Below are 14,044 nucleotides of genomic sequence, written 5' to 3'. Positions count from 1 at the left end.
TATGTAAAATTGTGGATGTGTAACCGATGTGATTCTGCAATCTGCATTTGGGGTAAAATTGGGGGTTCATAACCCACTTCAATCTAATGTATGAAATATGATATGTTAAGAGCTTTGTAATGTTGTGAACAACCAATGAAAAAAAAGCAAACAACAACACAAAATACAAAGCAAACAAAGAAAAAACCCAAATTCACAGGAGATTGTGGATATAGATATTCCATATCCCTGCAGGAGGGGTACCTGGGATATAGCCTATTCATGGTGAGTTGGGCCACAGAGATGAACAGTAGGTGCAGTCTGTTTCCTACTGCTGGGGTCCTTGTTTTAGCCCCTCCTCTGCCTCAATTTATCCATGGCTTCCTCTGGCTAGTGGTTTGTGACTGGGTCATCTTCTATTTCATTTCAAGTTTTTGTAACCAGTGTCACCTAAGTTTCCCATCAGAATCCACCCTCAGCACCCCATGCCCATGACTCCAGATAAACATGCTGCCTAGAGGGAAATAGGGTTTCAGATTATATATGGCATACATACACAATGGAATATTACTCAGCAATAAAAGATAATAAAATCATGGCATTTGCAGGTAAATGGATAGCATTGGAGAAGATAATGCTAAGTGAAGCTAGCCAATCCCCAAATTCCAAATGCCAATGTCAAACCCAAATGGCAGATTCATAGTGGGGTAGGGAGGGAGAGCATGGGAGGAATAGATGAACTCTAGATAGGGCAGAGGGGTAGGAGGGGAAGGGAGGGGGCATGAGGTAATTAATGATGGTGGATGTGATGGACATTATTATCCAAAGTGCATGTATAAAGATACACATTGATGTGAATATACTATGTATACAACCATAGATATGAAAAAATGTGTTCTATACATGTAATAAGAATTGTAATGCATTCTGCTGTCATATATAAATTAAAAATTAATTAAAAAATCATGTCTGGTAGGGAACTACAAAGAGATACTGCATGTGAAATTACTTGGAAAATTTAGAAATGCTAAGTAAAATTTCATAGCTATAAAATTCTTGTTTTTCTCTTGGAAAGACCAATAATGAATCATATTCAAATTATCCATCTCACTTTTTATTTTCTCTTCTTTCTTATCTATAATCTACCTACCTACCTACTTACCTACCTATCAAAGTGATCCCCATTATGTCTAGTCTGCACAATTGATCCTGTGCTAGGCTTGAGTTCTAGCCAAGTGGATGATCCCTTCTGAGCTTGAGGATAAGACCCTTGCTAAATCATCTACATTCACTCTGGGAGGGGCCCATCAGGCTTTCCCTCTCTGCCAACAAGATGTGGGAGCTTTATGATTAGTCAAAACCATCCAGTGATCCCCAGATGGGATTTGTGAAAACACTGATGTTTGCTCCTCAATCTCCTGTCTTCTAGTCAACGTTCTAGTCAACATTCAAAAAGAAAGGGGGTAGAATGGGTTCTGAAGCTTCAGAATTATGGTAGTGAAGGTGGCTGAAAATATTATGTGGATCCTGATATCCTTACAGCTTTGGGAGCTATATTATCAGAAGGGATCTCAGTTCTGGCAATCTGTGTTCTGCACGGAGAGCTGGTTCTGGTAGACGCCAACCATCTAGTTTGGGGATAGGAATTATTCACTATCAAGGCTATCTCAAGAGCACTGGCAGGCAAGGGGAGAGTCTTGCTGGATCTAGAAAACCATCTCAGGCCAGCCATTTGGGCCAGAATTTTTAGTTTCTTGAGTTAGTTTTTCATTGTGTGTGTGTGTGTGTGTGTGTGTGTGTGTGTGTGTGTGTGTGTGTATACACACACATATATATGATATACACACACATATATATGTATGTGTATGTATTCAAAACTGTGATACATTAATTTCAATGTTATATGGATAGATGATGAGTCACATGGGAGAATGCCGATAGTAACATGTTTATGATATCATTTAGAAGACAGGGATATATAATCTTAATTTTCTAATTTATTTATTCATTAATTTAGACCTAAGTACATAACACTGTGCTAAGAAGATGGAGCATGGGGCATAGGAAGGTTAAAAAAAGTGAAGACATATATCCTGTTTTCAAGAAGGTCAGAATCTTTGGGGAGAGATAGGCATATACCTTATCACATCTTATATCTGACAAAAATTAAATGTCAAGATAGAATATAAACTAGGGAATGTGGAACTTCTGATGAGAAAAGGACCAATTTTGTCTATAGAATTAGGGACCAAATCCCCTAGAGAGGAAGTAACCTCTGAGGTGCCCTTGAGGGAAGAATACTTTCTTTCTTTCTTTTTTTTAATTTAATTTTCTGGTAGTTACAACAGTGGGGGAGGATGCAATAGTGGCTTCTAGTGGGTAGTGGCCACAGATGCTGGCAATGGGGCCCAAGAACTATGATGCACAGAAGAGCTCTTGAGGGAGGAATACTTTCAACAGTTGTAAAAATAATTAGTCTTGACTATAACATTCATAATCACTTATGTTTGTTGCTGTTTTCTGGATGAATGAGTGGCCTCACTCTTTGTTTCTCTCCCTCTGTCTCTCTCTCTTTTTGGTTCTGGGGAGGAAACCCAGGGCCTTGAGCATGCTAGGCCTATGTTCTACCACTGAGCCACGTCCCCAATCCACACACTGTATTCTACTTATTTGGAACAATAACAGCACAGTTATTATTATTATTATTATTATTATTATTATTATTAACATTATTATTATATTATTATTACTTTTTCAGGTAAAATTGATGCCTAGAGAATTTGATGATTAGAAGGTGACCCAGTAATTTGGTTAGTTGGGGGATGGGGAGAGGGATATAGATGTAGATGTGAGACCAGTATTTTCTATCTCCAGATACTGTGAGAGCCCTTTCCTGTCTCTTTCTTTGAACAAGCTAACCAAAAGTACATTTCATCAGAGATGCAAAAATAATTAGCGCAGTAAGCATCAGTGGTTTTCAAAATGTGCTGCCTAGACCAGCAGCATCAACATCACCTGGGAACTTGTTAGATACATAAATGCTCAAACCTGGTTCCAGATCTGCTAAGTCAGAAATGCTGCTGGAGGTATGGGTGGGGGAGCAGCCCCCCACCCCTTTTTTAATCATACTACAGGAATTCTGATGTAATTTTAAGTGTGAGAACCACTGGCATTCATAATATAAATGACACAATTTTGGGATTTTTAAAAAACTAAATAAATAATAAAAAAATATGAATTGACTCTTTAAAAAACCCTCACCTAATCTTTACAGTGTCTGATGAGTGATAATTGTGCTTTCCTTTTCATTGAGGACTTTTATTGAACAGGCCAGCCTAGGGCTAGAGCAAATTTGATATGAAAGCTTCACATACTTTCTCGTGGAGAAAACACAAAAATCATCCAAAGTCACAGGGAACAGGGGACCCCGTGTGCCAAAGTCAAGTTCTTTTAGAACTGAAATGTGAATACCTTGCTTCAAAACACAAAACGATAACTTTCTGTGAAGGGTTATCCAAGAATGGGTCCAACCTCAAGAACTTCTGATCAACTCCTGAGAACATGCAGTTTCCAAAAAAAATTGAGTTTAAAATGGGAGAGATCCTAGTGCCATGGCACTTTATTCTTTTGACTAGTATGTGAGAAGAAACAAGAAGGATGAGGGTATTCTGTTACCATGACAACTTGGCCCTGGAAGGTTGAAGATACCTTGGAGCTGACAAAGCTTGGCATCCTAATTTCTAGATGAGAAAAAAATGGGGCTGTTGATTGGGTAGAAATAAGTGTTCTCTTATTCCCTTACAGTTCTTCCATGTTGCCTCATTTAAAAATAAATAACCTATTAAATTAAATGCATGCACAGTGACTACTACCTACAGCACATCTATTCGAGGGCTTCCTCCTCCTGGAAGGCACTCCCCCTTTCCAAGTCTAGTTTCTATTCATTCTTCTCTGGGTAGCTCCAAACCTACTTCCTCAGGGAGCGAGCGCTCATTGACTGGCCCTGGGCAAACTGCAGCATTGAAAGGTTCAGGCCAAGCATTCTCTTCTACTTTGCAATCTTATGCACATACACTGTCTCCTTTGAGTGGAAAAAGTCAATAATTTTTATTTCCTTGTGCTTTCAGGGTCTAAATAGAAAATCTGCCCATAATCTTCTTTTATCCTCTTTTAAAATAAAAACAGCTGATTTTTTTTTATTGAGTACTTATTGTGTACTACACCAGTGCTTTTTAAAGGTGGAAGACCAGCAACATCAGCATCACCTGGGACCTCACCCTTGATCTGCTCAATCAGAAACTCTATGTGGTGGGGCCTATGAATATCTTTGTAACAAGTGTTAGGTGCAGGACAGGCTGAATTAAGTTTTCTGCAGGGCAGGTTGAATAAAGATTAGCTGCAGGATAACCCACGCAATCAAACCCTTCTCTGGTCCTTTACCACCTTTTTCGTCAAATTTGAACACTCAACCCCACTCAAGGCTGAACACTCGATCCCCACCCGTCTTGTGAAATGGAAACCCCCATCTGATCCCTGCCCCATCTGCCTGAAGGCAGAATATGATGCTACTGTATGATCCAATCACTGTATGCCAACAAGGCAGTTTGCAGACCCAGAGACCCCATTAGATTTGGGCTATAAAAACTCCCTCCTGCCGGGCCCCTCTCTCTTGCTCTTGCTCTCTCTCTCTTGCTCTTGCTTTCACTCTCTCTTGCTTCTCTCTCCCCCCGCTCCTCTTTTTTCTCCTCTTTTGCACTGCTGCAATAAAGATCTCTTGGTCGCTCTGAGTGTTGTGGTCACTTCCCTTTCAACAAAACTTTCAGATGATCTTCACACAGCAGATTTGAGAATCTCTGTACTATACATATGTAAATGCTTCATGTTATTTTCTTATTTAATTTTCATAACTACTTTTAATCTAAGAAGTATTGATCCCCTGAGTAGAGGGGAAACTGAGGCACAGAGAGTGTGAGTAAAGTGCTCAAGGTTTCTGTGGTGTATTGTTTCCAAAGTGCTGGCAATAATTCTTTCTGATTTTCAATGTGACTGTCACGTCTATTAAATAAGATAGAACTTATTTCTCTCCTTGAACTGAACTAGTCTGTCATCTGCTTTGACTAATAGAATACAAGGAAAGGGGATAGTTCAATTTCTGATGCCAGCTTTAAAGGGCCTTCCAGATTGGGTTTCCACTCTTTGAGTACCTTCACTCTTCATAGAGAAGTCCAGGCTCACCTTCTAGAGATAGGCTGTGTTAATAGGGATCTCGGACCATGAGCAAGTGAGCCCCATGGAGAAAGAGGACACGTGGAAGGGGGAACCAAGATGTGCCAGTGACAACACCAAGACCTAGTTGTGTGACTGTTACTGCAAGCTCAGTCCTTGTCCCTGATGCCAATCCAATAAGGAGGACACAGTTTTGAGAAAAAAGGAAAAAGAAGTTTTATTGTTTTCCTTGAAGAGGAGAAATACAGGGTACTCTTGTCCCAGAGGCTATGATTCTGCCTATCACTAGGAACAAGGACTTTTTAAAAAGAGGTGATTTAAAGGCTGCATTCCAGGTGTTCTCTGTCAGGAGTTGCAATTCACTTTTTAATTTGGGAGACAGTCACTTCTCAGATCTTCTGGTGCCTTCTCCAAGTCTGAATTACTTTGTTCCTGTGGTGGTTGTGTGAGCAAGGATAGATAACTTAGAGATAAGACTTAGAGATAAGATAGAGATAAAACTGCCTAGGATGGGGAAGGAAGGTAATCCTTTTTCTGAGATTAGGGAGGGGGAGAGACTAGGGAGGAGGAAGGAGAGAAAGAAAAAGAAACATGTCCAATTAAAATATAAGTCACAGCGGCAGAACAGGAGGGCTATATTCAAAGCATGAAGTGGACCACTGTTACATTTTCTCCCTTTTGATGTCTACTTTCCATTTGTATGAAAAATGGATAATGACATCTCCAAGCTGCTTCCTGCTGAGAGAGAGCAATGTTGGAAGAAGTAGCTCGAAGTCCTCCTTCTCTATCAGTTGGGACATGAACAGTTAAGCATATTTAGCATCAGGACAGTCCAGAGGTCCATGGTGGCAGTTGGCAGATGACTAAACAAGGCACACATAAGGCAGGGATCATGCTAGGACAACAATAAACAAGACAGAAAAGCATCACTTTTTTTTCGTAAACAATTATCACAAAAGCAATTAGTATTTCAGCCAGTCTCTGAGAACCATAAAGACAATAATTCATTAAAACTTAAGGTGGGATCCAATATGCCATTGATTTGCGGATGGAGGCCATTTAAGACTTTAGCAGAGTTGTTAGGAACACACACAGCATTTAGTTTTTATAATGGCACTTGTGTCACCTTGATAAGTAGGTAAGATATCTAATGTCATCTGATTTTTGTGTGCCACATTGCATCTTTCAGACCAATATTAGGGATAAATATCAGGCTAGATAATCATACTAGTGACAAACAGAGTTTATCTATATAGGAGATTAGGATGATTTGTAGTCTATGATATCAGGCTCAAATTGACTCTGGACAAACTTATGACTCTAGAGTCCTTTGGGATAGTTATTATTAGGCACTCCCATACAATAACTCTTCTTTTATAGCCTCCAGCATTACATACTTTTTGGTAGGGCTAACACAAGCATACATCTTAAGTTATAGTAAAAAAAAAACATTGTCTTTCCTTTTAAATATCCAGGTATGACTGCACTTTGTTTGGTTATACTTTCTTGCCAGGTGTTTAAGACCAAGTTGATCAAAATTGACCTTGTTCTTATCTACTATTAGGGTCAGCTGAGATTCTTCTCTTGGGAATGTGTGAGAAGCCTCTTGGCTTCTTTAGCTTTCCTCTATCAGTTGTGTCATCTGCCAGGATGGGTCAGAGTCTTGTTGACCATACGTGGCTTCCTTTTGAAGTATTAGGAATATTTCCCTTTTCAATGACTCTACTCTTTGCAGAATGTGCATTGGTTGGCTTCCTGTTCTCTAGGGTCCTCTCTATCCCTGTAATTAGGAGGTTGGGTAACTCACTGGAGCTGCAGGGCTCTAAGTGGGGGTCCTGCCATTCTCTGGCTGACCTTAGAGGGTAAGGGCCAAAATGTTGACTTTTTTTTTCTTTGGCTCTTTTCCTTCCTTGACTTTGCTCTCCAAGTTTTTGATTTTAAACATCCAGTAGGCAGTTTCATCAGTGGGAGTAACAGGTTATAATTTCAATATCCATAATTTCATAGTTACCCATTTGATTTAATTGGGGTCAGTATTTGCATTGGGAGTCAGCATTAGATCCTATCTGTCTTGTAGGTGATGACATTGTCTTAAATTAACTCATGTTGTTCTGTTAGAAGTAGTACTTCTGCAAAATAGGCAACAGTTACAAAGTTTTATAAGGAAAATACAAAATGCACATTAATGTATCTTTAGTATCTATTTAGCTCCTACAGAGACCTATATATTTATCAACTCAACTACATATAAGATTTACAATCTTTAAAAACATTTTTACAAACCCTAAGTACATTTTACAATTTGTCCAAACCTTTACTTAAGTTTGTTATTATATTCCCTGTTTATTTTGAAATCATAGTAATCTTTTTAAAAATTTTTTATTGTTGGTTGTTCAAAACATTACATAGTTCTTGATATATCATTTTTCACATTTTGATTCAAGTGGGTTATGAACTACCATTTTTACCCCGTATACAGATTGCAGAATCACATCAGTTACACTTCCATTGATTTACATATTGCCATACTAGTGTCTGTTGTATTCTGCTGCCTTTCCTATCCTCTACTATCCCCCCTCCCCTCCCCTCCCCTCTTCTCTCTCTACCCACTCTACTGTAATTCATTTCTCCCCCTTGTATTATTTTCCCCTTACCCCTCACTTCCTCTTGTATGTAATTTTGTATAACACTGAGGGTCTTCTTCCATTTCCATGCAATTTCCCTACTCTCTCCCTTTCCCTCCCACCTCTCATCCCTGTTTAATGTTAATCTTCTTCTCATGCTCTTCGTCCCAACTCTGTTCTTAGGTACTCTCCTTATATCAAAGAAGACATTTGGCATTTGTTTTTTAGGGATTGGCTAGCTTCACTTAGCATAATCTGCTCTAATGCCATCCATTTCCCTCCAAATTCTATGATTTTATCATTTTTTAATGCAGAGTAATACTCCATTGTGTATAAATGCCACATTTTTTTATCCATTCATCTATTGAAGGGCATCTGGGTTGGTTCCACAGTTACTATTGCTCTGTAGTATAGTTTGAAGTCTGGTATCGCTATACCGCCTGATTCACACTTCCTGCTTAGCATTGTTTTTGCTATTCTGGGTCTTTTATTTTTCCATATGAATTTCATGATTGCTTTCTCTATTTCTACAAGCAATGCCCTTGGGATTTTGATTGGCATTGCATTAAACCTATAGAGAACATTTGGTAATATCGCCATTTTGATGATGTTAGTTCTGCCTATCCATGAACAGGGTATATTTTTCCATCTTCTAAGATCTTCTTCTACTTCTCTCTTTCGGGTTCTGTAGTTTTCATTGTATAAGTCTTTCACCTCTTTTGTTAGGTTGATTCCCAAGTATTTTATTTTTTTTGAGGATATTGTGAATGGAGTGGTTGTCCTTATTTCCATTTCAGAGGATTTGTCGCTGATATACAGGAATGCCTTTGATTTATGCATGTTGATTTTATATCCTGCCACTTTGCTGAATTCGTTGATTAGCTCTAATAATTTCTTTGTAGACCCTTTTGGGTCTGCTAGGTATAGAATCGTGTCATCTGCAAATAATGATAATTTAAGTTCTTCTTTTCCTATTTTTATGCCTTTAATTTCTTTCATCTGTTTAATTGCTCTGGCCAGTGTTTCGAGAACTATGTTGAACAGAAGTGGTGAGAGAGGGCATCCCTGTCTTGTTCCAGATTTTAGAGGGAATGCCTTCAATTTTCCTCCATTCAGAATGATGCTAGCCTGAGGCTTAGCATAGATAGCTTTTACAATGTTGAGGTATGTTCCTGTTATCCCAAGTTTTTCTAGAGTTTTGAACATAAAGGGATGCTGTACTTTGTCAAATGCTTTTTCTGCATCTATTGAGATGATCATATGGTTCTTAATTTTAAGTCTATTGATGTGGTGCATAACATTTATTGATTTCCGTATATTGAACCAGCCTTGCATCTCAGGGATGAATCCTACTTGATCATGGTGCACAATTTTTTTTTTTTTGGATATGTTTTTGAATCCGATTCGCCAGAATTTTATTGAGGATTTTTGCATCTAGGTTCATTAGAGATATTGGTCTGTAGTTTTCTTTCTTTGAAGTGTCTTTGTCTGGTTTAGGAATCAGGGTGATGTTGGCCTCATAGAATGAATTTGGAAGTTCTCCCTCTTTTTCTATTTCCTGAAATAGCTTGAAAAGTATTGGTATTAGTTCCTCTTTAAAGGTTTTGTAAAACTCTGCTGTATACCCATCCGGTCCTGGGCTTTTCTTAGTTGGTAGTCTTCTGATGGTTTCTTCTATTTCCTCAATTGATATTGGTCTGTTTAGGTTGTCTATATCCTCCTGACTCAATCTGGGCAGATCATATGACTTAAGAAATTTATCGATGCCTTCACTATCTTCTATTTTATTGGAGTATAAGGATTCAAAATAATTTCTGATTATCTTCTGTATTTCTGAAGTATCTGTTGTGATGTTGCCTTTTTCATCCTGTATGCTAGTAATTTGAGTTCTCTCTCTTCTTCTCTTTGTTAGCATGGCTAAGGGTCTGTCAATTTTATTTATTTTTTCAAAGAACCAACTTTTAGTTTTGTCAATTTTTTCAATTGTTTCTTTTGTTTTGATTTCATTAATTTCAGCTCTGATTTTAATTATTTCTTGCCTTCTACTTCTTTTGCTGTTGTTTTGCTCTTCTTTTTCTAGGATTTTGAGATGAAGTATGAGATCATTTATTTGTTGGTTTTTTCTTTTTTTAAGGAATGAACTCCAAGCAATGAATTTTCCTCTTAGAACTGCTTTCAATGTGTCCCGTAGATTCCGATATGTTGTGTCTGTGTTTTCATTTATCTCTAAGAATTTTTTAATTTCCTCCTTGATGTCTTCTATAACCCATTGATCATTCAGTAACCTATTGTTCATTCTCCAAGTGATGCATGATTTTTCCTTCCTTCTTTTATCGTTGATTTTCAGTTTCATTCCATTATGATCAGATAAGATGCATGGTATTATCTCTACTCCTTTATATTGTCTAAGAGTTGCCCTTTGACATAATATATGATCTATTTTTGAGAAGGATCCATGTGCTGCTGAGAAAAAAAGTGTAACTGCTTGATGTTGGGTGGTATATTCTATATATGTCCATTAAGTCTAGGTTATTAATTGTGTTATTGAGTTCTATAGTTTCCTTATTCAACTTTTGTTTGGAAGATCTGTCCAGTGGTGAGAGAGGTGTGTTGAAGTCTCCCATGATTATTGTATGGTGGTCTGTTAGACTCTTGAACTTGAGAAGAGTTTGCTTGATGAACATAGCTGCACCATTGTTTGGGGCATATATATTTATGATTGTTATGTCTTGTTGGTGTATGGTTCCCTTGAGCAGTATGTAGTGTCCCTCTTTATCCCTTTTGATTAACTTTGGCTTGAAATCTATTTTATTTGATATGAGTATGGATAGTCCTGCTTTTTTCCGAAGTCCATATGAGTGATATGATTTTTCCCAACCTTTCACCTTCATTCTATATATGTCTTTTCCTATCAAATGTGTCTCCTGTAGGCAGCATATTGTTGGGTCTTGTTTTGTGATCCATTCTACTAGCCTGTGTCTCTTAATTGGTGAGTTTAAGCCATTAACATTTAGGGTTATTATTGAGATATGGGTTGTTCTTCCAGCCATATTTGTTTATTTATGTTACTAAACATGGTTTGTTTTCCTCTTTGATTATTTTCCCCCCATTTACTGTCCTACCTCCCACTGTTGGTTTTCATTGTTATTTTCCATTTCCTCTTCCTGTAATGTTTTGCCGAGGATGTTTTGAAGAGATGGTTTTCTAGCTGCAAATTCTTTTAACTTTTGTTTATTGTGGAAGGTTTTAATTTCATCTTCCATCATGAAGCTTAATATCACTGGATACACGATTCTTGGTTGGAACCCATTTTCTTTCAGTGTTTGAAATATGTTATTCCAGGATCTTCTAGCTTTCAGAGTCTGTGTTGAAAGATCAGCTGTTGTCCTGATTGGTTTACCCCTAAAAGTAATCTGCTTCCTTTCTCTTGTAGCTTTTAAAATTCTCTCCTTATTCTGTATGTTGGGCCTCTTCATTATAATGTGTCTAGGGGTGGATCTCTTATGATTTTGCACATTCGGCATCCTGTAGGCTTCTAGGATTTGGGATTCTGTCTCATTCTTCAAGTCTGGGAAGTTTTCTCGTATTATTTCATTGAATAGATTGCTCATTCCTTTGGTTTGGACCTCTATACCTTCCTGTATCCCAATGACTCTTAGGTTTGGTCTCTTTATATTATCCCATATTTCTTGGATGTTCTGCTCATGGTTTCTTAACAGTCTTGCTGAGCTGTCTATGTTGTTTTCAAGATGAAATACTTTGTCTTCATTGTCTGATGTTCTATCTTCTAAGTGTTCTACTCTGCTGGTAGTATTCTCAATTGAGTTTTAAGTTGGTTTATTGCTTCCTGCATTTCTAGAATTTGTTTGTTTGTTTTTTATAACCTCTATCTCCCTGTATAGTTGATCTTTTGCTTCTTGGATTTGTTTATGTAATTCATTGTGGAAGTGATCTTTCATTGTCTGATTTTGCTGTCTAATGTCTTCCTTGAGACTCCAGATCATCTGAAGCATGTATATCCTGAATTCTTTATCTGACATTCCATCTGCTGCAGCTATTACTTCTTCTAAAGTTGAGTTGAACTGCATTGCTTGTGGTCCTTTCTTTTCTTGTCTTTTCATACTGCTAGCATTTCTTTCTGCTTGGTGAAACTGTTGTGTTTTTGAAATTTTCTCCCTATATATTTATATTGCTCTTGTATAGTTGAAACGTCTCCCTTGCAGGGGCCGACGGCGGCTGTGCTCCTCCTCCAATTGGGGTGATCTGTCTACCATGCTGGCGGGCCGCTGGGTCTGTTCTGCCGGTCGGTCACAGGTCTGCCTACCTTGCAGGTGCAGGCAGCGGCTCTGCTCTGCCCCTCCTCCAGTTGGTGTGACGTGTCTACCACGCCCGAGGACCCCTGGGCCTGTTCTGCCAGTCGGTCGCAGGTCTGCCTACCTTGCATGCGCGGGCAGCGGCTCTGCTCTGCCCCTACTCCAATTGGGGTGACGTGACTTCCATGCCGGCGGGTGGCTGGGCCTGTTCAGGGTGCGGGCAGCGGCTCTGCTCTGCCCCTACTCCAATTGGGGTGACGTGACTACCACGCTGGCAGGCCGCTGGGCCTGTTCCGCCGGTCGGTCTTAGGTCTGCCTACCTTGTGGGCATGGGCGGCGGCTCTGCTCTGCCCCTACTCCAAATGGGGTGATGTGTCTGCCTTGCTGGCAGGCTGCTGGGCCTGTTCTGCCGGTCGGTCACAGGCCTGCCTACCTTGCGGGCGCTGGTGGCGCCTCTGCTCTGCCCCTACTCCAATTGGGGTGTCGTGGCTACCACGCCGTCAGGCTGCTGGGCCTGTTCCAGGCGCGAGCGAAGGCTCTGCTCTGCCCCTACTCCAATTGGGGTGACATGACTACCACACCCACGGACCACTGGGCCTGTTCTGCCGGTCGGTCACAGGTCTGCCTACCTTGCGGGCACGGGTGGTGGCTCTGCTCTGCCCCTACTCCAATTGGGGTGACGTGACTGCCACGCTGGTGGGTCGCTGGGCCTGTTCCGGGCACGGGCGGCGGCTCTGCTCTGCTCCTACTCCAATTGGGGTGATGTGTCTACCACGCCGGCAGGCCGCTGGGCCTGTTCTGCCGGTCGGTCGCAGGTCTGCCTACCTTGCAGGCTCGGGTGGCGGCTCTGCTCTGCTCCTACTCCAATTGGGGTGACGTGGCTACCATGCCAGTGGGTAGTTGGGCCTGTTCCAGATGCAGGCGGTGGCTCTGCTCGGCCCCTACTCCAAATAGGGTGAGGTGACTGCCATGCCAGCGGGTCTCTGGGCCTGTTCTGGGCGCATGCGGAGGCTCTGCTCGGCCCCTACTCCAGTTGGGGTGATGTGATACCACACCGGCGGGTTGCTGGGCCTGTTCTGGGTGCGGGCGGTGGCTCTGTTCGGCCCCTACTCCAGTTGGGGTGACGTGATCGAAATCAGTAATCTTTATGACAAAAAATATATCTTTTGAACACAACTTTAAATAAGCTTAATTCTAGACTACTTTGGAGTCATCCTAACATGGAAAAGGATCATAGGTGGAGGCGAAACTCAAGTGAGGCTGGCCTCTTGACAAATCTGTTTTATTTCTGAAGCTGATCTTTGCCTTTCTTTTTTTTCCATATATATATTTAAATCTTTTATTTTTATTCTAATTTGTTATATCTGACAGCAGAATGCATTACAATTCATATTACACATATAGAGCACAATTTTTCATATCTCTAGTTGTATACAAAGTAGAGACACACCATTTGTGTCTTCATACATGTTGTCTTTCCTACCCCCATGCACCCTCCCTACCGCTCCCTCCCCTTTGCTCTCTTTAGGGTTCATGTAATCCGCTCATGCTCCACTCAACAACCCCATTATGAATCAGCATCCTTATATCCTAGAAAACATTTGGCATTTGGTTTTTTGGGATTGGTTAACTTCACTTAGCATTATAGTCTCTAACTCCATCCAATTACCTGCAAATGTCCTGATTTTATTCTCTTTTAATGCTGAATCTGCTTTCTAAGTCAGGACATTTGCTTTTGCACCTGGGCACACTTTTCTCCTTGCTTCCATCAGGACTTCAGAGAAGTTTTTTGGTGAGTGTTCAATGAGACATTATAAGGAAATTAATCAACAGCAGGGCTGGCCAGTGGTGAGCACGCAGCACCTGTAATTTCCCAAATCCCCTTTCCACTCTCAGTCTTTT

Source organism: Spermophilus citellus, assembly GCF_964194105.1.
Source record: "Spermophilus citellus genome assembly, chromosome: 13".
NCBI lineage: Eukaryota > Metazoa > Chordata > Mammalia > Rodentia > Sciuridae > Spermophilus > Spermophilus citellus.
Note: the sequence above shows the minus strand (reverse complement) of the source record.